Source organism: Equus caballus, chromosome 12, assembly GCF_041296265.1.
Source record: "Equus caballus isolate H_3958 breed thoroughbred chromosome 12, TB-T2T, whole genome shotgun sequence".
Taxonomy (NCBI): Eukaryota; Metazoa; Chordata; class Mammalia; order Perissodactyla; family Equidae; genus Equus; species Equus caballus.
The window spans coordinates 25,283,352-25,311,272 of NC_091695.1; the positions used below are offsets into that span (position 1 = coordinate 25,283,352).

Consider the following 27,921-nt stretch of genomic DNA (forward strand, 5'->3'; position numbering starts at 1 on the left):
TGCAGTTGCCCCGATCAAAGGCCTGTTTGAAGGGGAGATCTTCATACAGATCTTTTTCGCCAAAGGTAGGTTCCAAGAAGGATGTGATTTCTCTTCTTCATAAGCGAGAGCGCCACGTAAACGCAACTGCTTCTAACAGGTAAAGCTTATCACATCCCAAGAAAGTTTCTCAGGCACTGCATAAGCACATTTAAATGCTTTTCCCCAACATAATTTCCATAAAAATAAATTTTATAAAAATTTCATAAGGTAATTTACGTTACGATTCCCATTTTGTAGATTAGTAAACCGAGGTTCAGAGAGTTACGTCACTGGCTGAGGAGTACATGGCTTATTAGCAACACAGAGAGGATTTGAATCCTCGACTTCAGCTGCAGGAGCCAGAGAGCTCTGCAGCCAGGATGTGCTCTCTCAGTGCAGAGCCCTGCTTCTGCAGCCAAGTGCGACCTGCTAGTGCTTCCCTGAAGGGGGACGTCAGAGGAACCGCCTGGAAGGAGGCGCTCTCTCCTGCATGGAAGCGTTAGTTCAGTTGTAAAGTCTGTCTGCGCAGTGAGATTGAAGGAAGAAAACTTCACCTAGAGCTGTCAATCGAGAGCTCGAGGCTATAATTTACAAAAAGATCATTTGCAAGACCAACATGCTTTGCGATTATGCAATGTAGACATTGGAGATGAAGCCAAGAACAACTCCATAAAAACAGCAATAATAATAATAATAATAAGGCTAATATTTATTGAGTGTTCACTCCACGTCAACAGGCAACAATGAAGGACAATGATTAAAGAGCAACATCTGAGGGCAAAACCACTCATTTAAAATTCTGGCTCTGCTAGTATGCCCTCCAAGCCTTGGTTTCACAAACTGTAAAATGGAGGTAATAATATACAGGAGTTGTCAGAATTATGAGATACTACAAGAAAAGTCTTAGGTCTGTGCCTGACACAGAGCAAATGCTCATTAAACATTGCCTATTGCAATTATCTCATTTAATCCTCACAGTATCTCTGTGGGATAGGGAGGGTCGATTATGATAAATGGGAATGATAATATTCCCTGTTTACAGATGTAGAAAGTGAGGCACAAAGATGGTAAGAAATTTACCTACATCCCTCAATTTCTAAGTATTGGAAGGGGGATCCAAATCTAGGAGGGCTGGTTCCAGGGTCTGCAATGGTATACACAATGGTATACAGTTCATAATCCTGAACAATTTGTGCAGTCGCATTTTGTTGTTCTTTTTTTTTTTTAAAAAAAAATACTTTTTTTCCCCAAAGCCCCCCAGTACATAGTTGTATATTCTTCGTTGTGGGTCCTTCTAGTTGTGGCATGTGGGAGGCTGCCTCAGCGTGGTTTGATGAGCATGCCATGTCTGCGCCCAGGATTCGAACCAACGAAACACTGGGCCGCCTGCAGCAGAGCACACGAACTTAACCACTCGGCCACAGGGCCAGCCCTTGTTGTTGTTCTTTTTTAATGATACTTTGCATCTTCGTTTTTTGAGGTATGATAGGTGCCAGCCATGCCTTCCCAAGACTGACAGCAGCCAGTGGTACAGTCAACAGTTTGGTATGAATGCAGAAAGGGAGCCACCTCAGGATGCCACAGGGCTCAGCTGATGAGTTGCACACCAGCCCCAGGGCTGCAAGAGGTACCACGAGTATCCAACCGCAATCTCCCTTTGCCAAGAAGGCATGAGGCAGGTGCTATAGCATCTCCCACCCTTGTGACCGCTCAGGTTCTAGGCATGGTTAGGGAGTTGGAAATAAGCACTGGACACTCTCGTCTCAGCCAGACAAGGAGCATAGAGATGCCTCCCGGAGGTATATCCTGGGCCAAGCTGGTGTCTGCGGAGCTTCCGACCACTGAGCAATGCTGACCTCTGGTGGAAATGAGCTGGTACTCACCTTGACTGTCCCCTGAGCCTGATGTCCAGCACTGGCTTCTGGGCTCTGCCTCAGGGGCAGACACGCCACAGGCTGAGTCCCCAGAGGACTCAGGTAAGCTAGGCTCCCGTGGCATTTACAGTTGCCAACCCCAGAATCTTCAGGGCCATGCTAAGAACAGTTAGCAAAGGGGGCTTGCCCACAGTCCAATCAGCTGATTGATTCTGAGACTGAGCAGGTCTTAGAACCTAGGTCAGGTCCCCACACTCCTGGGGAATCAAGCCCTGGTCCCCACACCCAGCTCTGTGTTTTGAGCTATATATTCCCCCTTGAGATATGATTACATTGCGCTGTAATTATCCAATATCATATTATGACACTGGTATCAGAAAAGAAATGTTCTTGTCTTGTCGTTTTTCTCTTTAGGTGGTGCAGGAGTGCAACAACCGAGAGACGCTGAATCATCCTCAATATTACTCATGACTCTTCCTCAAGCACGCCACTCTGTAAAGATAACACATAGAAGGGAAAAATGTAACTGTTTTATTAAAGAAAATTAGAGACTAGAAAGAGACAAAGGAATTTTTTTTTTTAACTGACAATTCATAAGAAAAATGTTGATAGTCAAGTCCTGGGAGGGGAGACTCTCATTCCTGAGCACCCAGCGCCACCTTGTGGTTGCTTTTCTGACCGCAATCCCAGACCCCACGGCTCCCTTCCTCATGCGCCGTGGAAGACTCATTGAGAATTTCTTAACTGAACCTTTTTTTCGTTGTTTTTTTTGTTGTTTTTTTAAATTTTTCTCAGTGATTTTTTTAATTGAGTTAATGATAGGTTACAATCTTGTGAAATTTCAGTTGTACATTAATGTTTGTCAGTCATGTTGTAGGTGCACCACTTCACCCTTTGTGCCCACCCCCAACCCCACCTTTCCCCTGGTATCCACTAAACTGTTCTTAGTCCATAATTTTAAATTCCTCATATGAGTGGAGTCATACACAGATTATCCTTCTCTCGCTGGCTTATTTCACTTAACATAATTCCGTCAAGGTCCATCCATGTTATTGCAAATGGAATGATTTTGTTCTGTTTTACAGCTGAGTAGTATTCCATTGTATATATGTACCACATCTTCTTTATCCATTCATCTGTTGATGGGTACTTAGGTTGCTTCCACGTCTTGGCTATTGTAAACAGTGCTGCAATAAACATTGGGGTGCACAGGACTTTTGGGATTGCTGACTTTAAGCTCTTTGGATAAATACCCAATAGTGGGATGGCTGGATGGTATGGTAGTTCTACTTTTAATTTTTTGAGGAATCTCCATACTGTTTTCCATAGTGGCTGCACCAGTTTGCATTCCCACCAGCAGTGTATGAGGGTTCCTTTTTCTCCACAACCTCTGCAACATTTGTTACTATTAGTTTTAGATATTTTTGTCATTCTAATGGGCGTAAGGTGCTATCTTAGTGTAGTTTTGATTTGCATTTCCCTGATGATCAGCGATGATGAGCATCTTTTCATGTGCCTATTGGACATCAGTATATCTTCTTTGGAGAAATATCTGTTCATGTCTCCAGCCCATTTTTTGATTGGGTTGTTTGATGTTTTGTTGTTGAGTTGTGAGAGTTCTTTATATATTATGGATATTAAGCCTTTGTCAGACATATGACTTGCAAATATTTTTTCCCAGTTAGTGGGTTGTTTTTTTGTTTCAATCCTGTTTTCATTTGCCTTGAAGAAGCTCTTTAGTCTGATGAAGTCCCATTTGTTTATTCTTTCTATTTTTTCCCTTCTCTGAGAAGACATGGTGTCTGAAAAGATCCTTTTAATACTGATGTCAAAGAGTGTACTGCCTACGTTTTCTTCCAGAAGCCTTATGGTTTCAGGTCTCACCTTTAGGTCTTTGATCCATTTTGAGTTTATTTTGGTGAATGGTGAAAAAGAATGGTCAATTTTCATTCTTTTACATGTGGCTTTCCAGTTTTCCCAGCACCATTTGTTGAAAAGACTTTCTTTTCTCCATTGTATGCCCTCAGCTCCTTTGTCAAAGAAAAGCTGTCCATAGATGTGTGGTTTTATTTCTGGGCTCTTAACTGAACGTTTTGTCTCAATGAACTTTGCACTGAAATCTCTCCCACTACACCCACTAATTTTAGCGTGACAAAAAGATGGACACACAGTTGCATGGGCCCAAGCAAGAAGTGTGAATATAGAAATATCTTCATTCATACCCCCCCAAGCCATTCCAATCAGAGCCCTGGGTCGCTGAAGGCCATGTAGAGTTTGAATTAATGGTCTCTTTTAAAATGTGTGCGTGCCTTTTCTCTTTTCCTCCTTCTCTCTCTGGAGACGCATTTATTTCTCGAGTAAGCTTCAGCACAGAGAGGGAGGGACAGAGTTAATGAGTGGCTGCAGCTGCAGGCGCCTGTGATCCACTCTCCAAAGGAACGTTTGCTGAGTGTCTCCTCTGTGGGAAGACCCTGTGCCAAGCTCAGTGGTGAGTCAGAATGCTACCTAGGCCTCCCCCTTCAAGAGACTTACAGCCTGTGGGAGACCAATATCTACTAACTAGTGACGTAAAACGTAAGTCTGCCATTGTGGAAAATATTACAAGGAGAGTTATATCCACATCAGAATTTTAGAGTCTGACTCTTAGAGGTTCTAAGCACCAAAAAGATTATGACCCCCTTCCATAATCAATTTAAAATAAAAACAAACAGAATAAAAATGTAAGTGTAATGAAATCCCCAAAAAGTCTTGTTTTTCCCATGATGACTGCTTTGAAATTATTAAAAAAAAAAATCAAACAGCATATTAAGAAAAATTAAGAGTGACTCTGTTTCCCTAATGCCTGAAATACAAAATACATACTTAGTCTGCCTAATGGGTAATCTAGGGCGGGGTACACATGTAACAGAGATTTGACTTAGGAAAATCAAGACTTCCCTGAGAAAGTGGTAACTGCTCTGAAAGCTTAAGGGTAAAATGGTAGGTAGGTGAAAAGGATGGCAAACCATTAGAGCAAGCATTGGACAGAGCATATGCAAAGGTCCTGCTGTAGTCTGGAGCTTAGAAAGCCAAGGCAGAAAGAAGACGGGTGAGGCTGGAACAGAGGACAACGGATGATGTTACAAGAGGAAAGCAGGGACCAGGCCACACAGAGCTTTGTGGGGCACCTTGAGAAGCATTATCTTTATCCCCCAACCAATGAAAAGCTGTCAAAGGGTTTTGATTGTCAGGCATGGTGACAAGATCCAGTTGGTGTTGCAGAAAAGCCGCTCTGGCTGTGTGTGGAGAACGGATATGGAAGAGGATGAGTTCGGTTAGGTGATATTAGTCCCCACAGGAGACAATAGGAGCTTTGATTAAGAGTGTGGTAGCCAGGGGGCTGGCCCGGTGGCGCAGAGGTTAAGTGCGCATGTTCTGCTTCGGTGGCCCGGGATTTGCCGGTTCCAATCCCGGGCACGGACATGGCACCGTTCGCATGCCATACTGTGGTAGACGTCCCACATATAAGGTGGAGGAAGATGGGCACAGATGTTAGATCAGGGCCAGTCTTCCTCAGCAAACAGAGGAGGATTGGCAGTACTTAGCTCAGGGCTCATCTTCCTCAAAAAAAAAAAAGAGTGTGGTGGTCAAATGGAGAGAAGTGAATAGATCTCAGAAATGTTTTGGATTGGAAGTAGGTATAAGGAAAAGGGAGATGTCAGGGTGTCTCAGATTTCTTGCTTGCTGGAACTGAATGAATAGGGGTGTCATTCATGGAAACAGGGTGTGGCAGAAAGTGGTAAGTGAATCCCAGTATCTATTTTCTCCTTCTCCTTTTAGTGATTCCATCAGAGTTCTCTTGTTGGCCCCTTCAGATCTTCTCGGGCTCATCTCCCTTTTGATCCAGCTCTGCAAGGGCTCTGATGGACCAGAAACAGCCCCAGTCTGACAGCTCCCCACCTCTGACCCAGGCCATGCCTACTTACCTCTCCCTCCGGGGTTTCCCTGGTTGATATTGCTGGTGCCCATGTCCTTTCATGCAAATTCAGAAAAGCAAAAGTTAGCACCCCAGGGGACGAACTTTTGACCAATGGGAAACAGAAGCCAGTGGAGAAGTTCTTCCTGCATTCTCTCCAAGAGGGCTGGTCCTCGGGAGAAGTTTATACAACTTGAGGTAGTAGTCCTACAGATTGGCCAGCTCATAATATGCATCTTCATCTTCTCTTTCCCTCCTTCCTGTGCCACTCCCCTTGTCACTTACTACTATTCCCCGGGAGCACACTTCCTAGTAAAATAAGAGTATATGAGCCCCCTGTCCCAGACTCTGCTCTGAGGGGACCCAGTCTAGGCAGTAATATAACCCCGAAGTGTTAGCTGGGGCATGACTTCACTACTAGAGACTGGAATGTCCAGTCTTATTCCAGCTTACTCCCTAACTGCAGCCTGCTGACTAGTCCACAGGCTATGAGAGAAGTGATATGTGCTTTTTCTGGGTCACATTCTTTAAAAAGGAAATTATTTTCTTTCCCCCTCCCCTTGGGGTGGAACATGAACAAGGGGCTAGTGGGCCTGCTTTGACCATGCGATGGAAACAACCTCTGAAGGAATGGCAGAGCATCTGGGCACCCTGTGGAGGAGAGCTGGACCACTGTCTCACGTCTTAGCCTGTACCATAACTAACACATAGGGGATAGTGGAACAGGACCAGGTTTGGAGAAAACCCATGAGTCCAGTTTTGGACATTTTATGTTTGAGGAGCCTTTGAGAAATTCAAGTAAAATGGCAACTGATCAGTTGGATGTGAGCCTGGAAGTCAGAGGGGAGGTTTGGACTGAAAATATAAGTTTATGAATCATCTCCCTCTCCTGTGTGGCTGGTAATTAAAGTGTAAATGTGTCCAAGGTGGTCTAGGAAGAAGGTAGAGAGTGAGAGAAGGGAGTCTGTGGAGGCAGCTTCTCAGATGACCTTGGGGATCCCCACCTCCTGTATTTATGCCTTTGTGCAACTCCCCTTGAATGTGAGCTGGACCTAATAACTTGTTTCTAAGAAAAGAGAGGATGATAAAAGTGATGGGATGTCACTTCCAAGATTAGGTTACAAGGAGACTGGCTTTCATCTTGGGTGCCCTCTCTCTCAATCACTTGCTCTGAGGGAAGTCAACTGCCATGCTGTAAGCTGCCCTACGGCATGCCACGTGGCAAGGACCTGAAGGAGGCCTCTGGCCAACAGCAAGTGAGAGACTGAGGCCCTTAGTCCAACATCCTGTGATGATATCCTGTGAAGGTAGCCCCATGAGGAAGATTGAAAGCAGATTCTACAGTCCCAGTTGAGCTTTCAGATAACTATTCAGCCCCAGTCAACATCTTGACTGCAGCCTTACAAGACTCTAATCGAGACACCTAGCAAATCTGCAGCCAGATTCCTGACCCAGACAAACTGAGATAATAAATGCTTGTTGTTCTAAGCTGCTAAGTCTAATGGTAATTTGTTTCTCAGCAATTGATAACTAATATAGAACCCATGCCAGAACCTTGAGGATTCCTCTCCTTTAATAGCTGGCAGAGGAGAACACGCCTGCAGAGGAGGCAAAGAACAAGCAGCCACAGGCATAGGAGGCAATCCAGGCGGTGGCCAAGCCACAGAACCCCAGAGAAGAGGACAGCTCAGTAAAGAGGGAATAGTCAACAATGTCGGGATGCTGCTGACAGATCAAATAAGAGGAGAGATAAATGCTTGATCAACAGTGAGCTGTGGAAATCACTGATGACTTTAGGATATAAGCTGCTCTTTCAGGACTGAGGGCCTCTAAAAACCTTTTTAGAGTGATTGAGGGGAAAGTCAGAAAGAAGGAAACATAGAACTTTTGCTAGAACTTTGACTGAAAGTAAAATGAAATTGAGCAACAGTTGGAACAGGATAGGAAATTTTTGAGTGGCGAAGACTTGAGCCTTATTTAAAACTTGACTTGCTTAAAAGCCAAGTGAGACTTCTGGGAGTTCTGCAGACCCGCTCCCCAGAAAACAACCATAAATGATGAAAATTATTAAACTCGACTGTATAAAGTCTCTGGGAATTTTCCTAAGGGAGTATAGCAAATGAAGAAACACTTATTCAAGAACTAAATCTCAGGGAGAACAGCAAGAATCTGTGAAACTTGAGCCATGCCTTGCTCCCTCTCTCCCACCACATCTCAAGAGGCCAATGGAAGCTCCAATCTGAGCAGGTGTAGTTAATAAAATGGGCCTCCCTCTCCCCTCAGTTCCCAGTCAAGGCACAGAGCATTTCACTAGGAAAGGCAGACCACTAGCATTTCTCATTTCCCCAAACTCCAAGTTGTAGAGATGAACTCTTGGCAAAAGTCGTCAAAATATCAGGGGCTCACTTCTTCCACTTAGTCCTCACTCACAGATCAGAGACTCAACCCCAGGCAGAGCAGGCCAAGAACATGGGGACCCTCACCCCAGTTTAGTTGTAGGGTGGAGGTTTCATACCAGCAGAGGCAAGCTGAGAAGACTAGAGGCTACCATCTTCACTTAGTGCCCTGCTCATAAATCAGGGGTGTTGCCCTAACACAAGTGGGGCACTGTCCTCACCTCCAGCTCTGGAGAAAGGTTCAGAGACCCTGCCCAGGAGGAGAGGCAATTAATAAGAATGTAGAGCTCCAAAAAGATAAATGGGATTGACATACCAATCTCTAGAATAGAGACGCCAACAATAAAGCCTCATATTTACGGTCAATTGATTATTGGTAAGAGTGCCAAGACAATTCACAGGAGAGAAACAAATATTTTCAACAAATGGTGCTAGGAGAACTGGAGATCTACATGCAAAAGAGTGAGGGTGAATCCCTGCCTCACACCATACAGAAAAATTAACTCATAATGGACCAAAACGTAAGTGTAAGAGCTAAAACTATAACACTTGTCAAAGAAAACATAGGCATAAATCTCCTGACCATGGCTTAAGCAGCAGTTTCTTAATATGACACCAAAAGCACAAGCAACAACAGCAACAACCACAAAAAAATGGATAAATCAGACTTCATCAAAATTAAAAACTTCCATGCCACAAGGAACATCATCAAAAAAGTGAAAAGATAACTCATAGGTCATGAGGAAATGTTTGCAACCATATATCTGATAAGGGACTTGTACCTAGAATATATAAAGAACTATTACAACTCAATAACAACAAAACATAAACAACTCAATTAAAAATTGGCAAAGGATCTTAATGGACATTTTTCCAAAGACAATATACAAATAGGCAATAAGCATGTGAAAAGATGATCAACATTATTAGCTGTCCAGGAAATGCAAAACAAAACCACAGTGAGATAGCATTTCATACCCACAAGGAGGGCTATAATCAAGAAGACAGATAACAAGTCTTGGCGAACATATGGAGAAACTGGAACCCTCATACACTGCTGGTAGGGATATAAAATAGGGCAGCCACTTTAGAAAACAATCTGGCAAGTCCTCAGAAGGTTAAACACAGATGACCCAGAAATTCCACTCCTAGGTATACACCCAAGAGAAATGAAAACATGTGTCTACACAAAAACATGTACACAAATGTTCATACAAGCATTATTCACAGCAGTCAAAAAGTGGAAACAACCCAAATGCCCATCAGGTAAAATGTGGTATATTCATACAATGGAATATTATTTGGCAATAAAAAAGAGTGAAGTACAGGGGCCAGGCCAGTGGCATAGTGGTTGGGTTCGCACACTCTGCTTCAGTGGCCCAGGGTTCACAGGTTCGGACCACAGGTGCAGACCTACACACTGCTTATCAAGCCATGCTGACGCAGGCATCCTACATATGAAATAGAGGAAGATGGGCACAGATGTTAGCTCAGGGCCAATCTTCTTCAACAACAAAAAAAAGAGGAGGATTGGTGGCAAATGTTAGCTCAGGGTCAACCTTCCTCAAAAAAAAAAAAAAAAAAGAGTGAAGTACTGATACTCGCTACAACATGGGTGATTCCTGAAAGCATTATGCTAAGTAAAAGAAGTCAGTGACAAAAAAATCACACATGGTATGATTCCATTTATTTAAAGTTCCCATATAGCCAAATCTACAGAGATAAAAGTATATTAGTGGTTTCCTAGGGCTGAAGGGGGAAGGTAGGAAAGGGAGTAATTGCTCATGGGCATGGGGGTGAAGAAAACCTTCTAAAATTGATTGCAGTGATGGTTGCATAACCAAATATACTAAGAACCATTAAATCACACACTTAAATAGGTGAATGGTATACTATGTGAATTATATCTCAATAAAGCTGTTATTTTAAAAATAAAAGTCAGTGGAAAGGATTCTGTTGAAAGAAAGAGTAAAATAGTTGAAGGCAAAAAGGGATAAATGATAGTCTCAGTGAAGGAGGGATCCAAAGCAGAGGTGGAAGGAGTGGCCTTAGGCAGAAGGACAGAAACTCTGCTTCCCAGAGGGCTGGCGTGGGTGCAGATGTTGAGAGGTTCGAAGATTTGGGTTTGAGAAGATGACTGTTCTCATCTGACAGACAAACAAGAAGACAGAGGGTAGCAGGTGAGAGGTCTGGAGAGAGTGGAGAGGGTATGAGGTGGTTGTGATGGAGAGTGAAATGAGGATCACCAGGCATGCTGCAGGCACATGTTGCCTCACAGTCTGGCTCCCTTTCCCTGCTTCTCCCATTGGTCCTCCACCCAGTTCACGAAGGGCTTCTCAAACACAAGCGTTTACTAGGGGGCAGGGAGGGGAATGGTTGTCAGGCCAATGAGATATGGACAACCTTATTCAGACCTGGAAAACGGAGGGAGAAGGAACGTGAAAAAGAGGAGGAAGTCAGAGTGAAAAGGCAGAGGATGGTGCTGGCCCAGTGGCATAGTGGTTAAGTCCGCATGCTCTGCTTCCGCGGCCCAGGGTTTGTGGGTTGGGATCCTGAGCGTGGACCTACACACAACTCATCAAGCCATGCTGTGGCGTCATCCCACATAGAAGAACTAGGACTTACAACTAGGAGATACAATTATGTACTGGGGCTCTGGGGAGAAAAAAAAAAGAGGAAGATTGGCAGCAGATGTTAGCTCAGGGTCAATCTTCCTCACCAAAAGGTACTTATAAAAAGGCAGAGGAATGGAAAGCTCCAGCCAGGCTGGACTTCACAGAACCAGAGGTTACCCATAAACAGAGCCAGCTTCCTGGGCACGCACCTTGTACAGTTGCTCAGCGCCCTGCGCTTAAAATGGCTCATGTTTGGTTTACTGCTTTGCTGTGACTGTCTTGAAATTCTCAATACTTTTTGAACAAGGGGCTCCACATTTTCATTTTGCACTGGGCCACACACATTATGTAACCTGTTCCACCCTATAAAGAACACTCCCCTTTCCAGAACACAGCCAAGAATGACTACAGAAGCAAAAACGGCTTCTATACAGCTGAAAAAAAAGTGACAAAGCTCAGACTTAGATTAACCCAAGCATGACCCCAGATCGTCTATCTCCCTACTAGCCACCTCCCTAGCCTACTTATTCTTACTTTACACAAAATTTCAATGAGGAACTATGGTCGTTTTATGGTTCAAAAATATTTACTGCCACTCCCTGGGAAGGGGAGATTAAGCTTCCCCACCCCACTGACATCTGGCTCGTCCACGTGATTTGTTTTAGCCAAGGAAATGTGTCACTTCTGAGCAGAAGCTGTAACACACAGCACATGGCTTACCAAGTTTTACTCTTCCTCTGTTACAAAAGCAGTAATGTCCCAGATACAGCTGCTGGGTCAGTCAGATCCTGGAGTGAAGACACCAAGGGGCAATGAATGCTACAGCCCACCTGGGGCGGGATTGTAGCCTGAACAAGAGAAATCCTTGTTGCTTTAAGCCACTGGAATTGCAGGGTTATTTGCAACTGCAACATAATCTAACATATTCTGATGAATACAGAATGGTCTCTGTTTTCCAGGACCACATCAACTTAAAATCAACAAATTGTGAGATCCTAGATGGTTATTCTCCAACCTCTAGAATCCGGCTTTACACAGAATATGTATTTGTGGAATTCATAGCAGGCAATTCCTGTTTGCGCCAAGGAATGTCCAAACTCCTTTGTCTGTACACAGAACTCTCCAAGGTCCATCTTTACAGCTTTATCTCCCACTACCCACTAACCCACTGATTTACTCACTCATCTCTACACGCTTTTCGTTTGTTCATTCATTCATTCATTCATTCATTCTTTTATGCAACATATACTAGTACCTACTTTGTCATGGGGATCGTGTTAGATGCAGAAATGCTACCCAGGCATGGTCTCCCTGCTCTGGTGATTCTGAGTCCCCAGACCTTGATCAGCTCATTTCTCTCTGCCAAGAGCATTGTTCTGACCCCTCTCTGCCTATTTAACCTGCTAACCATCCTTCCAGAAACAGCATAAACCCCACCACCTTCTGCTAACCTGCCCATCACCTCACTTACTCAGGAACACCCTGTCCCTCTTTTCAACTTCTACACCCATCATTTTCTTTTTATTTTTTTTTGAGGAAGATTAGCTCTGAGCTAACATCTGCTGCCAATCCTCCTCTTTTTGCAAAGAAGACTGGCCCTGAGCTAACCCATCTTCCTCCACTTTATATGTGGGATGCCTACCACAGCATGGCTTGCCAAGCAGTACCACGTCTGCACCTGGGATCTGAACCAGCAAACCCCGGGCCGCCAAAGTGGAACGTGCACACTTAACCGCTGAGCCACCAGGCCAGCCCCTACACCAATCATTTTCTTATAAATTACTTGGCAATTCGTTATATCCTGCCTGATGGCCTCTCTCCTATTGTGTTTAGAAGGACTATTTAAATCTCATTACTAAAGCATTTATACTTTTTTCCCTCACATCTTTAAATAGATGCATAGAAGCAGCACATTGCTTAATGCAGACTTAATTAAAGTCAAGTGAAGTGGCTTTATTTATTTTACAAACCCTGTTTACATTTAACTGATATTTCACCTAGAAAAATGGCAATTTCATATGGTTCAACCTCATAGTTCTACTATGAAAAGTAACCTGTTGGCTGTGGAGCTCTCTCCCTCACTTGGGTTTCTCGGGCAGAACACGCAGGACCTGTCCTTGCAGGGGTCCCACTCGCTGCCTCTTCTGCTCTCGTCCTGGACCTCAAAGGTCCCAGCCTCTCTACGTCCCTCAGAGAAAGTGTTGGTAGGTAGCACTAGGAGAGAGAATTGTTTCTGGAACATCAGTTCCTTCCAACCTCCTGACCAAGTCCTTCCCTGGCATCCCGCGTTAGGAACATTTCCCAAGATCCAGCAGAAAGACAAGAGAGAACCAAAAAGGAGAAAATAACATTTGCTAAGCATGTGCTGTGTGCCAGGCACTTGGGCCAAGTGTTACATGCACACATGCCCGTCTCATCCTCCAGGACGAGCTTAAAAGGTGAGGGTCTTCCATCTTCTGGAGAAAGAAACAGGCTTCGAGACATGGAGTGCCATGCTCAAGGTCATTCAGCAGCGAGCACCACTGTCCCCTCGTCTGTGACTCCCACAGAGCATGTCTAACCATTGTTCTGGGAATGCTTTAGGGTTTGCAAAGCTTCTGGTTGTATCTTCGCAACCATCCTGCTCGGCGGGTATATGGTCTCCATCTTGGAGATCTAAAGCCAGGCCCGCCAAAGACACCAAGCCGAGCCTCCCCTATCACACAGAGCATGGCAGGCAGAGGGCTTCAACCGGGCACTCTGGAGTCACTCTGCTCAGCCTGACAGACTTGGCGCGGCTGAGCTGGCAACAGGATGCTCATGCCGTGCAGCTGAATAATGAGAAGCAGCTCGGCCTGAGTGTTAACCACTATCATTTTAAAGCTTATTATTCAGTTATTTCAACTAATTAAGCCTTGAGCGCCGGCCAGCTCAGCTCCCGGCTCAGAGAGGGAAGCTCAACTTCCCCTCCAGCTTCTCTCTCTTGCTGGGATAGTGGAGCTCAGAGCCTGCTGGGAAGGGTGAGGGATGGGGAAGGCAGGGGTGCTCACCCTCCACTGCCAGCACCCACTGGGGACATGGGAGGTCTGGTCCCTGCAGCGGGAAAATCCCCTGACCTTTGTCATCTCTCAGGAATGGGCCGCCTGTTCTCCACAGGCCCAGCAGGGAAGAGCCAGGACTGACCTGAAGCCTGGTGGAAAGCCAGGCGCAGCAAGCTGGAGTCCCGACAGTCTGGCTTAGTCACCGTGAGGGTTTGGAGAATCACCTGCTTCCTCATCTGCGTGCTGTCCAAAATGTAGTGTTACGGCATCCATCGCAAGGCAGTACAGCCTCATGCTGTGCCGGTCCAATACGGTAGCCGTGAGGTGGGTGGAGCTATTTAAATTTGAATTCAAATTAATTAAAATTAAACTAGATTAAAAATGCAGCTCCTCCGTCACACTGGCCACACTTAAGTGCTCAGTAGGGCCCCTGTGTTGGACAGGGCAGCTGTAGCATATCTCCCCCATCACAGGCAGTTCTACTGGGCAGAACTGTCTGATGACTGAGGGTGTGACCCCCAGGTGCCACTCCTGGAGGCAGATCCCAGTGCTACAGCTTCCTGGTGATCTTGGGCAGATTACTTAATCCCCTTATCCTCCGTTTCCTCATCTATAAAATGGGGGATTAGAGGGCCCATTGCATAGAGTTTTACGGATTAAATGAGAAATATATGCAAGACACTTAAGAGAATGCCAAATAATGGGAAGCGCTCAAATATTGGCTCTCATGACATCTATGGGCAGGGCTCACGGGGATACAAGGCTTTCATTTCACAGAGTGATTTTGCACTTGCTCTCTCATTTGCATTTCTCCACGACTCTTTGAGGCAGGCAGGGGCGTGAAGAGTCAGCTGAGCCATTTTACAGAGAGGCAAACCGAGACCCAGGGGTCACGCGACTTCTCGAATGGGTAACAGACTAAGACTTGAACTAAGTTCATAATTCAACTACTGACATTTGTGGTCTCTCGTGGCCAATGTCCTGAATCATCGTGAAATGTCCTAGGTCAGCCTTAGCCTGACCTCAAGAGGCCAGGAACATTCTTCTCATTTTAAGAGTGAGGTTCTGAGACGGAGTTAATCCTAAAGCTCACTAGCACTTACACAGCATTTGCTGTGTGCCAGGTGCTGTTCTAAAAACATACCCATTTAATCTCCATAACAACCCAATGCAGTAGGTACACACTCCCATTTTAGTGATGAGGAAGGGGAAGCACAGAGAGGGTAACTAACTTACCCAAAGTCACACAGCCAGGAAGTGGTGGAGTCAGGACAGGAGAACTCAGGAAGTCTGATGCCAGCCTGGTTCAAAAGACCTTACAGAGGCCGGCCCCATGGCTGAGTGATCAAGTTCACACACTCTGCTTCGGTGACGCGGAGTTCACGGATTCAGATCCTGGGCGCAGACCTACATATCACTCATCAAGCCATGCTGTGGTGGTGTCCCACATAGAAGAACTAGAATGACCTACAACTAGGATATATGACTACGTACTGGGGCTTTGGGGAGAAAATTTTTTACAAAAAGAAGAAGACTGGCAACAGATGTTCACTCAGGGCCAATCTTCCTCACCAAAAAGAAAATAAAAAGATCTTACACTGCTCTTACCCACAACCCAGTACAGATGAAGGAAGCAGGGGAAAGACAAAGCCTCTTTGTTCCCAAGGCCTCTGTCTTTGTCTCCTGCTCTCTTCCTCTATGACCTGTGTCCAAGGAGAGGAGAGAACAGGCTTCTCTCCCAGCCTCCGGGAGCTGCAGGAGGGAGGTGCAGGTGAAGCATTCAGGACACCTGTGTCAGGTGTGTGGCAATGACCTGTGGGCCCAGGCACCTTTCTGTGCCTCTCACTATCAGCCCGTATTCGTTTGCTCAGGCTGCCATAACAAATACCACAGCCCAGGTGGCTTAAACAACAGAAATTTATTTTCTCAGTTTAGGAGGCTAGAAGTTCAAGATCAAGATGTCAGCAGGGTTGGTTCCTTCTGAGGCGTCTCTCCTTGGCCTGTAGAGGCCTATCTTCTTCCTGTGTCTTCACGTCGTCTTCCCTCTGTGCATGTCTGTATGCAAATTTCCTCTTCTTATAAGGACAGTCGTATTGGATGAGGGCCCACCCATATGACCTCATTTTAATTTAATTACCTCTTTAAAGACCCTATTGCCAAATATAGTCACATTCTGAGGTCCTCAGGGTTAGGACTCCAACCCATGAATTTGGGAGTGAGGGGACACGATGCAGCCTATAACACACTGTCTCTCTCCATGCTGCCTGTCCCATTTCTGGGCCACCTGGAGGAGCCAATGGGAGCTGAGTTCTGGGGGCAGAGCTGTGGGGAGCTGGTGGATGCAGAGGAGGCTTCACAGAAGGCAAGTGAGAACTCTGGGAACCAGATGACAGCCTCAACCACCCTCCACCAGGGAGGATGGAGATTGGACCTGACGGGGAGAACATTCTTAACCACGCTGTTTACCAACAACCTTCTCCCTGCCAGACCTTTTAACACATCATTTCATCTAATCCCCTCAACAAGCCTGCAAAGTGGATACTGTTATCCCATTTTATAGACAAGGAAAACAATACTCAGGGTGATTGAAAAACCATCTGGGGTAAGGAAGCCATGGATTTAAGGATCATGGGTCCTAACTTCTCGACCAGCCAAACAATTGGTTCTGTTGGTTGGGTTGTCTGGCTCTTCCCCACCACAGAACCTTCACAGATGCTGTTCCCTTCTGTAGAGGATGCTTCCCCATCTCCATGCTCCATCTGTCTTACTGAATTCCTGCTCCTCCTTCAACTATCTGCTCCAGGATTTCTTCTTCGGAGAAGCCTCCCCTAGATCCCAAAGCCAAGTCTAGTTCATTCGTTATTTGTTCTCACGGCCCCATGATCCTGTCCTGTGCCCTCAGGTTATTCTAAGTCTGGTGACCCCACTGCCACTAGACTGTCAGCTCCTTGACGTCATGGGCCATATCTGTTTGTGGTCACCACAAAATTTCCAGTGTCTAGTACAGTAGATGGCACATAGCAGATGCTCAATAAACACCTATGGAACCGAAAGAATATTCATTCCTCCTCTCAGTGGCCCTACTCAACACTCCTCTCCCTCTGAGACTGTGGCTTCCTTTGTCTCTTCATTCCCATGACAGTTTTTATTTTATCTCTGCATATCTTCACTGAGCTGTTCTTGTTATGTTTATCACCCTCTCTAGACCATGACTCTTTGAAGATAAGGCCCAGGTCCTATTCATTTTTCTCTCCCAGGAGCACAGCTCAAAAACTGGTACAGAGTAAGTAACCCATTGTGAAGTGAGAGGAAGGGTGGAGAGTGGAAATGCATCCTGATGGTGAGATTCCCCCAGCTGATAGTGTTCAGAGAGCCAAAGATGCTTTTTTGGAGAACCAGTGTATCAATTAGGACTCTCAAATAACTGAAAAGTTCAGTTAGCCTTCAGGAATGGTTGGATCTAGGGGTTCACACACAATGGCATCAGGAGTGGCCTCTGTGCTCTCAGCACTCTGTTTTGCTATGTTAGCCTTAGTCAGATTTTCTCTTTGTACTTATTAGCTTCCAAAAGCTCCAGGCCCATATCCTCCCAGCTGTGAGTCCTGTGAAAAGAGAGATTCTGCTCCCCAAGAATTCAAACAAAAGCTTACAAATCAAATCCCATTGGACCAATTTGGCCACATACCCACCCCTGAATCAATCACAGCAGACTTTGAAGAATCAATATTGTGATTGGCCGGGCCTAGGTCACTTGCCCAGCCCTGGAGCTGGGGATTGAGTAAACTCTGCTGAACCTATGGATTTAGAGCTGCTCAGTAACTGGGAGATAAGGCAGTGGGTGCTGAGCAGACAAGACCCACCACTTTCACTCTGACCAGTCTTTACAACTCAGTTCACCCATGCCCCTACGAGGCTGCCAGAAACGCTGCTGCACAGACTCATGGTGATGCTTCCCACACTCTGCGGCTCTCAGATTTAACTTCAGCAAAACACAGCATGGCTTCCCACCATCTTGCTCTCCTTGCACAGCCCAGACCTGTGGACTGCAAAACAGAGACTTCTGGACTACGGTGCCGTGGGATGAGATTCCCCTCACCCTCCCCACCATGCTCTTCACACAGGGAAGGACCCACCTCCAGGAGAGGCACTTAGCTCTGATGCTGGTTTCCTGTCGCTGCCCTTCCGACCAAGACGTCACTGGCTTTGGCTCCCTTCCTGACTTTTCTATTTTTTCTAGTTCCTATTAAGGAGGCTACAGGACCGTAAAAGGGCTTCTCCAGTAACACCAGTGTTTCAGGCTCTATCTCCCTATTGGTTAGAGATCCCCTCACAGATTCAGAGAATGATATTTATTTTTTAAAATATTTTTAGTTTATTGGATGGATGGATGGATGGTTGGATGGATGGAATGCAGGGTAGATGACCTGGTACTAGGTACCTTCAGAACACCCTATCTCCTCGTCTTCTCCTACTCACCACCTTAGGCTCCAGATTACTGTAAGAATAGAAAACACTTTTCTTTGTCCCGAAGTCAGTTTCCCAGTCTTCCCTTATCGTAACAGTGACTGATATTTAACACGGCTCATTTTTATCAGGCACTTAGCCACTCTAGGCACTGACCTAAGCATTCATTCAATCTTCACAACAGCTCCACAGTCTGAGTGTTATTATTGTCTGCAATTTACAGTTAAGGAAACCAAGTCTCAGTAGTAATTTGTCTAACACACACAGCCAGCCAATGGCAGAGCCAGGACTCAAAGCCTATGACTTTAACCACTATGTCATAGGGCCCTGTGAGCAAGGAACCTCAGCTCCATCCACACCAATTTTCTCATTCCTTCTTTAACATGCCCTATCTTTTCTCACGCTGCTCTACCTAGAATAGGGTCTTCCCTCCTCCCCTCTCTGCAGATTGACAGCAGGAAATAAATTTGTCGGGGCAATGCTAGGCTACATTGTTCAACAAATTAACCCCCAAATCTCAGTGACTTATCACAACTAAAATTCATTTCTTGTTCATGTCACAAACTGATGCGGGTCAAGTGGGCTTCCTCCATCCTGTAGGTGGCGTCGAACAGGGGAAGGGAGATGTGGAAGGGGAATCTTGGCTCTTAACTGCCTCAGCCTAGAAGAACCACATGTCATTTCTGCTTACATTTCAGTGACTGTAACCAATGAATATGTGGACATTTGGTGAACACATTCCATCTCGGCCACAAAGAACCACACAGCTCCTGCTAAGGAGCAAGCAAAAGGTATGGACTCAGCCAGCTCAGCCAGCCAATGCAGATGAGAGTGGGGGTAAGGCAAAAGGACCAAGATCCAGGCTGGTGGTTGGAAGTGGGGAGGGATGGATAGACTTATAGGATTAAACAACAACCACAAACTCCAAAATCCAATGCTTGGGCGGTGCCCCATTTCTATTGTCTTGAATATTGCTCAGAAGAAGTAAGCCAACACTGAACTTCTTGGCTAAGACTTGGAGCTCTTGTTATCTAGGTTTGGGGCTGCTAATTACAGGATTTGACCTGAATTAAGGGAACAATGTAATGAGAATAACAGTCCCTGACTTTTCAAACCTTAGAGTTTACAAGTCATTCTCATGGCCATAATCTCGCTTGACCCTCACAATAACCCCCTGACTAGGAATGTTATCTCCATTGTACGGTAAGGAAATTTAGAGAGAGATGATGTAATGGACCAAAGTCACACAAAACCTGTGCATGCTAGAGTACTTCTCAGTGCCAGTTTTTTGAATCCATGCTCAGGGATTCTTTCTTCTACAGCTCAGCTGCCTCCCAGGCAAATTTCTATGGAAATTAACAATGTGGAAATGAGCATCAACAGGATTTAAATTCAAGAGCTTGGGTACTCTGGGCATTCAAAAAGGAGGAATTTAAAAGTGTAGACAGCCTGGGTTTGAATCCCAGCTCTGCCACCAGCTACCAGGGTGATGCTAGCAAGGCTAGCTCACTTTCCACATTTGGAAAATAAGGATCAACTGTGCCTAACCCTTAAGGTTATGGCAAGGATTGAATGGGATAAGGAAAATAAAATGCTTAGCACAATGCCTGGCTCAATATTAGAGCTCAATAATCATTGAATGACGCTGCTGAGATCCTTCTTGGAAACAAAATGATGCCACCATCCCTTCCCCTCTCCCTAGGGCATGATAGTGTCTCACAACATTACACTCTTGGCTTCAGCCAGAGAACAATCTGACCCTCTAACCCAGCTTCCCATGCATTTGCCTGCAAAAAAGGAAGGTTCTTTCCTTTTTAAAAAAAATTTTTTAAACCACTTTATTAAGGTGTGGTCGACATACAAAATGCTGTACATATTTAATGTATACAATTTGATGAGTTTGGAGATAAGTACATACCCGTGAGACCATCACCATAATCTATGCTATGCCATAAAATATCCATCATCTCCAAAAGTTTCCTCCTGCCCTCATTATTTTGTGTGTGTGTGTGATAAGAACACTTAACACAAGATCTGCCCTCTTAGCAATCTTTTAAGTAGACAAAAGTATTATTAACTATCGGCACCACGCTGTACAGTAGATCTGCAGTGCTTATGAGTCTTTTACAACCTAAATGTTGCACCCCTTGATGTACCTCCCCGTTTCTCGCTTCCCCCAGCCCCTGACAATGACCATTCTACGCTCTGCTTCTGTGAGTTTGACCCATATTTTAGCTTTTTCATATAAGTGATATCATGTAGTATTGTCTTTCTCTGTCTGGCTTATTTCACTTAGCATAATGTCCTCCAGGTTCATCCATGTTGCTACAAATAGCAGGATTTCCCTTTTTTTTAAGGCTGAATAATATTCCATTACATGTAAATATCACATATTCTTTATCTATTTGTCCTTCCATGAACATTTAAGTTGCTTCCATGTCTTGGCTATTGTGAACGAGTCTGCAATGGGAGTGCCGCTAATCTCTTCAAGATCCTGATTTCAATTCCTTTGGCTATACACCCAGAAGTGGGATTGCTGAATCATACAGTCGCTATATTTTTAATTTGTTAAGGAACCGTCATACTGTTTCCTTGGTCTGAGAATCAGCACTGGCCATTGTCGCCAATCCCTGGGCCTTCATCTCAATTTTGCTGCCTCCCAGGGTCCCTTTCATCCCAGGCCAGGGTAACTCTCAAAGTGATCCTTTTAGGACAGTGGTTCTCAAAAAGAAAGTGAGGGGTGGAGGGAAGAGGAAGGCACATTCAACTCTTGGGGGTAGGTGAGGCTGTGGACGTTCCAAGAGTCCCCAGGTGATTATGAGATGTGCCACTCTACGCTACTTGAGACCCACTGACTTAGGGGAAGTCCAGAAAAAAGAAATGAGGGGAAACGGGAACCAGCAGGATCCTGTCTGTCTTCACCAGCACCAGGAATGTATGTGAGCTGTTGCTTCCAAGCAGTGTCAGCTCTGCCTTGCAGATGAGCCAATGTTCTGTTTCTGATGCAGCTCTCTAGCCAGTAAACATGGGAACAGGGAAGCTATGAAATGGGCTTTCCTAAAGATTCCTAAAAATAAACCAGGGTAAGGGACTTGTATCGAGAATATGTAAAGAACTCTTATAATTCAATAATAAAAACACAAATCAGAAAAGGATCGGAATAGATATTTCTCCAAAGAAGATATCCAAAAGACCAATATGCAAATGGAAAGATGATCAACATCATTAGCCATCAGGGAAATGCAAAGCAAAACCACAAAGACATACCCCTTCACACCCACTAGGATGGCTAGAATCAAAAAACCAGGTGTTGGAGAGGATGTGGATACATCAGAACCCTCACACACTGCAGATGGGAACGTGAAATGGTACAACTGTTTGCAAAACAGTCTGGCAGTTCCCCAAAGGGTTACACATAGAGTTACCATATGACCCAGCAATTCCACTCCTGGGTATATACCCAACAGAAATGAAAACATATGTCTACACAAAAGCATGTAACAAATATTCACAAAAGCATTATTTGTAACAACCAAAGAGTGAAAACAACCCAAGTGCCTATCAAATAAAATGTAGTCTAGCCATACAAGGAATATTATTTGGCAATAGAAAGGAATGATCCATGCCACAACATGGATGAATCTTGAAAACGTTATGCTAAGTGAAAGGAACCAGTCACAAAGGACCACGTGTGCTATGAGTCTGTTTCTATGAAATGTCTAGAATGGGCACATCTACAGAGACAGAAAGTAGATTAGTGGTTGTCTAGGGATGAGGGTCAGAGGAGGGTAAAAGATTATGGTTGAGGGGTGCAAAGTGTCTTTATGGGGTGACAAAAACGTTCTAAGATTGTGGTGATGGTTGCACAACGCTGTGAATACACTAAAAGTCATTGAATTGGACACTTTAAAGGGGTGATTTGTATGGTATGTGAATTATATCTCAATAAAGCTGTTAAAAAGACAAAATAAATCAGATTCTGCCTTAGGCACCCGCTTTAGGCAAGCACAGCTTCCAAGCCCCTGCAGTCAGTATAGATCACAGACAAAAACAGAACCTTCTGGAAGGCATCATATTGCAAACTCCAGGCCCAGAGGGCTCTTCAGTGGCTACAGCCGGGCATGGTCAGGCTTGCTGAGGCTGGAGGATGCCCTACAGTGCATTGTCACCATGCTCCAAGGAGAGTAGCGCAGCTCTACTAGACTTGGATTGGCTGTGAGCCTGGATGGGGCATGAAGCTCTGCAAGGTCATGCATGGGCTCCAGACCCATAGGCACCTGCTCTAAAGATAAAGAGACAGAGGAAGGAGCATGAGCTTTGGCAACAGAAAGACCCAAACTGGCACCACGTCCCCTCTGCCCATTAACCCCATGACCTCAGGTCTTCATTTGTGAAAAAAATTCAATAATGATGCCTATAATGTAAGATCCCCACCTCCCCGTTTTGTTTGGTTTGGCTCACATTTATTGAAGGCTTACTATGTACTAAGCAAATGCTGTCCATGCATTATTACCTCTTTTAGTCTTCACTGCAACCCTGGACAAAGCTAGGACTATTTATTATCACGCCCTTTTTACAAAAGAGGGGATTGAGGCTCAGAGAAGTCAGACAACTTCTCCATTGTCACACAGCTAGTAAGTGGCAGAGCTACTATGTCAAATCTGTCACTTTAAGTGCCCAACTATACTCCATCCATACAACAAAGATGACATTTCATAATACAGATGAAGAGCTTGACCCAGAGCTGCACCCTCAGAATAGAGTTCCAAGAGCCAGGTGCTAAAGGCCTGCTCCCTGAATGGTGTCCCCATCCAGAGGCCACAGGGAGGACACCTGGTGGTGAGAGGGGAATGATATTGCTTCTGATACACACATCTCTTGAGCATTATGTGCCTGGAGCTGCGTTACGCAATCTCCTTGCACGTGCCAGAGACTGTCCCCAAATATTCCACGTGTTCCCCTCTTCAGGAATTGCTGATAGGGAGGCAAAGATGTGTGGGAGGAATCACACCCTTACCAGAAGATGCCTTTTGCTTCTGGGGTCTGGGGGAGGCAGAGAATTAACTGACAACTGGCCCAAAACCGAGCAGAGACGCTCTAAAGGAAGGACCAGAGGCTGCAGCCAAGGCAGCCTGTGAAGCAGCCAGTGGGCTCAGCAAGGCAAATTTTCTTGCCATTTCCCATCCAGTCAGAAGATTAAACTTGGCCCTCCCAAATCTAGCCACTTCTCACCCTGTGTTCCACTTATTGTTGCTACATAACAAATTAACCGAAAATTTAGCACCTTACAACAGCCGTTTTATTATATGCCTGTGCTCTATGGGTCAGGGGTTTGGGCACGTAATGAGGTAAATGTGGCAACCAGGGGGATGACTTGTCTCTGTTCTGTGATGTCTGGGGTCTCTACTCTGAAGACTCAAAGGCAGGGTAATGATTCTGATTCCAATTCCAATGTGGGGGGGGGGGTGGTTTTCCCCACACCACCAAGCAATTCTCCATCACCAGCTGGGTGTCCTACAATTCAACTCAATTCTAACACTGTCTACCCAGAAACAGCATCAGATTCCATAGGCTAAGCGCTCAGTACCACAAGAGTGCCCCCCACCAACTTCAGACGCCAGTCTACCAGTCACAAGCCCCGGTTGTCACCTGTGCTTCTGACCTTCTGGCTATAGATGGGAGGTTCCAATGACCCCCTCCATGAGTTTGATTAATTTGCTGGAGCGGCTCTCAGAACTCACTGAAACAATTTACTTACTAGATTACCGGCTTGTTATAAAAGGATATAACTCAGGAGTAGCCTGATGGACAAGACGCATAGGGCAAGGTATGAAGAAAGGGCATGGAGATTCCACGTCCTCTCGGAGAGCACCATTCTCCCCAAATCTCCACATGTTCACCAACCTGGAAGCTCTCCGAACCCGGTCCTTTTGGGTTTTTATGGAGGCTTCATTACATAGGCAGGATTGGTTAAATCATTGACCATTGGTGATTGAACTCCAACTCCTCCCCCTTCCCCGGAGGTTGGGAGGCCGGACAGAAATTTCCAACCCTCTACTCACATGGTTGGTTCTCCTGGCAACCAACCCCCCTCCTTAGGTTCCAAACACTTCATTTACATAACAAAAGACATTTTTATTGTTCTCATCACCTGGAAATTCCAAAGCTTTTAGGAGCTCCATGCCAGGTGACATTCAAGGATAGACAAAACTAATCTGTAGTCAGAATAATAGTTACCTGGGGTGGGCTGCACAGAGGGACAAGGCAGAGAGCCTTCCCAGCTCTGGGATCTTCTATATCTTGATCTGAGTGGTGGTTACACAAAAGTATTCATACGTAAAAATCCGTTAAGTTCTACACTTAAAATTCCTGCACTGGACACACTAGGTCAATAAAGGATTTTAAAAAGAATTATCCAGAGCGAGGACCCTACCTCCATCCCTGCCCCTAGCCAACTTTCCATGCCCCAGAAAAGCAGATTCCTAGGCCTCCTCATCCTGGCCAGTGGACGGAGCAAGGAGGCTTTCTCCAGGGGCAGGGGCCATGGTTCCACCCCCTCCTCTGGGCCTTCTTCCCCCACTTCCTTCTCCGTTTCAGAATCCCAAAGTTGGTGCTGGAAGGGTCAGGCCCTTAGCAATTTCAGTCCAACTCTTCATTTCATGGAGGAAGAAAGCAGGAAGCAGAGAGGTGGAGGGACTTGACTGTGCACCCAGAGAGGCAGCATGGGAGCTCACGCCTCCCCAGGTCCCAGCCCAGGATGCCAGCACCACTGCAGGGCCCAGGCTCCTCTGACGCCCAAGGATGTTGAAAGGCCTAAAGGCAGAACTCCGCTCCTTTTTCTTTCCATGTGGCTGAGCTCTCCCTTGCCCATCAGACTCTGCTTGGTGAGGTCTTTGTACAACCATGCCCATCCAGATGGGAATTTCTGGAAAGCAGGAAGCTTTGCTACTTGATAAGTTTCCAGGACCCACCCAGCTGGGTGGGGCTCCCACAGAGCCAGGGCAGGGAGCCAATGCTGGCCCCTCCTTGGGGCGTGGCCCCAGTGACCAGCCCTGAGGGCTGTAGGCCTGAGAGATCTCACCACTCCCAGAATTACCAGACCATCGGGACAGGAAGCCGAGATGCTTTCGCTTTCCAACTGGCCTTCCGAAGCCAGAGCAGGTGCCAGCATTTTTAAAATCCTAAATTTTAAAGTCCAACACTGATGGTCAAGGCCTTTCCTAATCTGGCTCTGTCCACTCCACCCCCACCCTCCCATCCAGGCCCATTTCTCCCCTCTTCCACATCTACTCCTGTTATGGGCTGAATTGAGTACCCCCTTCCCCAAATTCATATGTTGAAGTCCCAACTCAAGTACTTCAGATTGTGACTGTATTTGGATATACGGCCTTTAAAGAGGTAATTAAGGTTAAATGAGGTCGCATGGGTGGGCCCAAATCCAATACAACTGGCGTCTTAATAAAGAAGAGAAGTTTCGGACACAGACACACACAGAGGGAAGACCATGTGAGGACTCGCGGATGGCGGCCATCTGCAAACCAAGGAGAGAGGCCTCAGGAGAAACCAATCCTGCCAGGACCTTGATCTTGGACTTCCAGCTTCCGTAACAGTGAGAAAATAAATTTCTGCTATGTAAACCACACGGCCTATGCTATTTCATTATGGCAGCCCGAGCAGACTAACACAACTCCCTTCGTCAGAGTGTCCCACATTTTCAAACTCGTCCTTTGCCCAAGCTGAGGCCCCCACCCAACCAGGGGTGCAGTTCCTTCCCTCTTCCCAACCCTCTGACAAACTCCACCTTCCAGGCCTTGCTAACTGGTCAATGACATTTCCCTTCAAGCTCCCCTGAGTCAGCAAATTGCTCTGCACAGTCCATATGTCACCATTATAATCTCTATGACACCATATTTTGGTTTATCTCCTGTAACCATCTCCCATGCCAGACTTTGAGCCTGAGACAGCGGCCGTACCTGACTCATCTCCACAACCCCAGCATCAATAACACATGACTCAGTAAAACGTCTGTTGGACTGAACTGAATCAAGGAGTTTGCTGGGTGCCTCAGCATGGCCCTGGCAGGGTCTCTGGCCTGCAGACCCCACGGCTTCCCCTTCGGTGCCTCTGCCCTGCTTTCTGCACAGGCTCTAAGAAAGGCTATAAGGTGAAAATTAGCACCGCCTTAGAGATTTTATATTCTAAAACAAAAACCGGGGAGGGCAATGATTACCCCAAAGATACGGGTTGTTAGTGATGACAATGCAGGCTGCCAGGGGCTGAAAATTAGCAGGATTAGGGGAGGGAAGACTTCCCCAACTTCCCAGCACCCCAAAGCTGGAGTCAGTGGCTCCTTCTCATGCTGGGCAAAACCGGCCCTTACCTGTCTGTAAATCTGAGGAAGTGTGTGTGTGCCTGTGTGTGTGTGTGTGTGTGTGTGTGTGTGTGGTGGGGGATGTGTCTAGGGATGGAAAAGATCCCGAACTCACCTGTATGGTGAAGCAGGGATAGAGGCTTCTGGTACCCTGGAGAAAGAGCAGCATTTGAAGTTCAGACAGACCTGGGATTTGAAGCCTAGCTCCTTTGCTGCCAGCCAATTAAATGAGCCAATTATTTAGATGAGAGGGCCCAGCATAGCTCCTGGCCTTTGGCAGGTGCTCTTCATCCACAGGATGCTGTCCTTCTCCTGAAGTCTGTCTTGCTCTAGTGCTGAGCTGGGAGCACAGAGGCATCCTGTTTGGGGCCAGGCTGGCAGGGGTTAACAAGAGAAAGGCGGGTTGTTTCTGGAAAACAAGAGGCTGGGTCAATAGATCTGAGGCAGCAGCCATTGATCAGTGAGGGCAAAGGCTCCCGTGGGGAGTTGCCAGCCAGTTTCTCTGAAACATGAGAGCAGATCAATCTGGGAAAGCCAGGCTGTGGTGTGCCTGTCCTGGGGTCAACATCCTCAGAGCACAGGGCTTCCTCTTCCCACCCCCAGGACTGCTGGGGATCAGACTCAAATCACTTGGTGTGAGAGCTGGAAGGGACCCCAGTTATCCTCCAAGTCAGTTCTTAATCTGGGGTTCATGTTAAGAATTCAGCCATCTGTGAACTTGGATTGAGGAAAAAGATGTTCACTAATCTGTAACTGAAATTCAGTATTTCTTTCTATTTTAAACACAAGCATCAACCCACAGTAGAATTAGGAGTACCTACGTCTTTGTCACTAAGAATAATGACCGATTTTTTCATAGCTCATTAGTCATTGAAGAATTCTCAAAACATTATTAATATTACTACTTGCAAATTGCAGCAGTGGTTGGACCTACCACTAGACCTTGTTTAATGTGTTACTACATAAACCATGTATTACTATATCACAAACTTGTTTTTTAATATTTTAATAGCTGTATTTTAGTATAATTAGTTTCCTTTGTGATCTATGTATTTTATTTTACAAGCCTGCCCAAAGGGCCCATGGCACAAGAAGGGTTAAGAACTCCTATACTGGTTCAACATCCATTGTAAATGGGGAAACTAAGGCCCAGAGCAGACAGTGTTTTCCTGAATGGATGGATGGATGGACAGATGACGGATGAT

The 27,921-nt window shown here is 45.7% G+C and overlaps 1 long non-coding RNA gene across 2 annotated transcripts; it reads right to left on the reverse strand.

The window, feature by feature from the left end:
- Positions 1-706: 706 nt before the first annotated feature.
- On the reverse strand, positions 707-27,102 carry LOC138916403 (uncharacterized). Of its 2 annotated transcripts, none has more exons than XR_011423644.1 (3): positions 26,832-27,102; positions 14,024-14,215; positions 707-2,387 (listed from the first exon to the last, which is right to left on the reverse strand). It is a non-coding gene; the product is annotated as an uncharacterized lncRNA (long non-coding RNA). The 2 variants fall into 2 exon arrangements; XR_011423645.1 differs by lacking the exon at positions 26,832-27,102 and adding an exon at positions 15,118-15,380.
- Positions 27,103-27,921: the final 819 nt, after the last annotated feature.